At 36.1% G+C, this 2,743-nt stretch overlaps 1 pseudogene; it reads right to left on the minus strand.

The window, feature by feature from the left end:
• On the minus strand, positions 945-2,345 carry LOC104760791 (annotated as a pseudogene).

Consider the following 2,743-nt stretch of genomic DNA (forward strand, 5'->3'; position numbering starts at 1 on the left):
AAAAAAAAAAAAAAAAAAAAAAACTACACAGTATATTCATTTTGTCCCACATCAATGTATAGTGGAAGAAGTACGTGATTGCTTCACTGTATATAACTCAAACAGAGAAATGGATTAGTCAAAGATTAAGAATTACCAATTAGTCATTGATTTTAAGTCAAACCGCTGTGCCAACCGCCGAGTCAACAACTGGTTAGCCGAGTTTTCCCGATTTTATCCGTTTTTTTTATTGTCTGGGTTTGAAGTGTAATACGAAACTTGAACACATGAAGTTCGATTTTTTTTTTTTAAATCTTTTTTTTTGCTCTAAATTAGGGAAACCTTAATGACTGGAAGAAATATAAACATTATTAACTTGTTTTTCTGGTAACCAATCTTGATTAGATTTTAGACTGATAGTTTCTTCGTGTTAAACTTTAAAACATGATATTTATTATTTTAAAAGTATAACCATAATTTTGAAAGTTCACTAGTTCTGGATGGTCGATCCGATCGTCGTGACTTTGAATGATTACTCATCCAAAAATATAAGGTAGGACTGTCTCAAATTAGATGTAAATCTTGTTATAAACTATTTTTAAAAACTAATGTTTCACTTTGAATTATATTTTCCGTTTAAATTTTATGAAAACAGTTACATAAACTTTTTTTAACTCTATTTTAAAATGTACTTCCATTCTAAACTTCATTAACACATTCAGAAATTTGAAGTACAATAAATTTTTTTTCTGTTAAAAACTTGAATTAATAAAAAATTCATAGTATTGTTTTTTACTATTTATTATTTTATATATTTTACTTAATTAAAATTTTCTATTAATAAGAAGTAACATAAGATAAAGAACACAAAGAAAAAACATCACAACATATAACACAGATTATTATTCATCTATTAGCTTATTACTCTGCATGAGTCTCATGCATGGGCCAAGGGATATTGTTCTTCATTCTAATTCCCTTGTTGCTCCAAACGGAAGGAGAATGCTCCAAGGGAACAAAGAAGAACCATTGTTTGGAGCTGGTCGGAGTCCGAGAATCTCTGCAACAACATTGTAGACCTGAACATTCTCGAACGACGGCACTTTCTTTCCTCTCTTAAACCTTGGACCATGTCCAATAAAGATAGATCTCATGGAGAAAAACATGTTGTCGTATCCATGATTTCCGGAGCATTCTTGAACGTTTGTTCTGTTTTGTTTAACCATTAGACCTTCTCCGACCATTTCTATGATCGGCGGAATCCTGGAACTGTCCGAGTAATGGAGCCTTTTTGGTAATTTCTCCTTCAAGTAAACCTGCAAAAACTCTCCGTTCTCTACTTTCCCTGACCTCAAAGCTTCATTCATCTTCGCCACAAGTTCCATGTTTTTCTCGTCTGAGTTCTTGATATCTTGGCCCCAACGCGGATTCATTGCTAGGACTGGGCTATAAGACTGGATCCAATACGCGGGTACCTTGATCCAATCCGCTAAATCATCAATGTAATTCACCCTCTTGTCACAATTAGTAACCATTCCGTGATCACCAAGTAATATCACATGAACATCACTAAACACCTTCCTTTTCTTCAATCCCTTAATGACCCTACCGATCATTTTATCAACCTTTGCGACAGCTTGTGTGATCCGAGGATCACCAGGGCCGTATTTATGGCCTTGTATATCCGGTTCATCGAGATAAAGAGTCATGAAATCCGGGAAGATCAAAATAGCTCAAGATCGTATCGACTCTTTCTTCGAGAGGAAATGAACCATTGAAAGGCGTTTTACAAAATCCTTTTGGGCAGGTCCAAGAGCCTTTTGGAACGTCAGAGCCTGGCCAATAGACAGTCGCAGCCTTGAGCCCTTGGTTTACTGCAGTTACCCACAATGGCTCACCTAACCACCATTTAGCGTCTAGATTTTTGTTGTAGAATTCTCCGGTTACCGGATCAGTAAATTTGTTCATGATTATACCGTGGTAAGCTGGGTATAGTCCGGTGGCGATTGAGTAATGGTTTGGGAGCGTCATGGTCGGAAAAACCGGGATTAAACCGGTATGAGCTTCGGTTCCTCTCGAAATGAGCTTCGGTTCCTCTCGAAATGAGCTTCGGTTCCTCTCGAAATGAGCAAATCAATGTTTGGTGTCTCTGTCTTGAATTGGTAACCAAACCGGAAACCGTCGGTGGAAATTAATAGAACCACCGGTTTGCTGAGCTTCTTGGATGGCCACGCGTAGGATGATGGAGAGTCTGAACTATCGGCAGTGATGGCTTCGACCTAGAAGATGACGAAAATAAATATTAGAGATAACTTGCCCAAGGGGTAACCGGAAAAACAGGACCGTTCAGCTTTACTTTTTGCCATTGGAAAATAAATTTACGATGGTGTTGTTGATCTCAACATGGTTCTTATATAGTAGTACTATTTAATCTATATATACAATTATTTAGATATATTTTTCTGTCGGTAGGTTTTGTCTCAAGGTATTAATTACAGTAACTGGTGTGATTAAGATCCATATCAATACATATCATATAAATTAATGACTCAATCATGTAAAGTACTGGTTGATAATTCTCGCACATTTTTCAGGATCTTTCAAGAATTCAATGCCTACCTTCATTAATACTTAGGGACAGGTGGTCAACTTGTGATAAACGATACGTAGAGCCATGAGTTTTATTCAATACTATTTTAAACCTCATACACTTTGATGTACAAGAAATGTGATCTGTGTGTTACATTGATTTGATAGTGTAAAA

The sequence above is a fragment of the Camelina sativa genome, chromosome 18, assembly GCF_000633955.1.
Source record: "Camelina sativa cultivar DH55 chromosome 18, Cs, whole genome shotgun sequence".
NCBI classification, from domain to species: domain Eukaryota; kingdom Viridiplantae; phylum Streptophyta; class Magnoliopsida; order Brassicales; family Brassicaceae; genus Camelina; species Camelina sativa.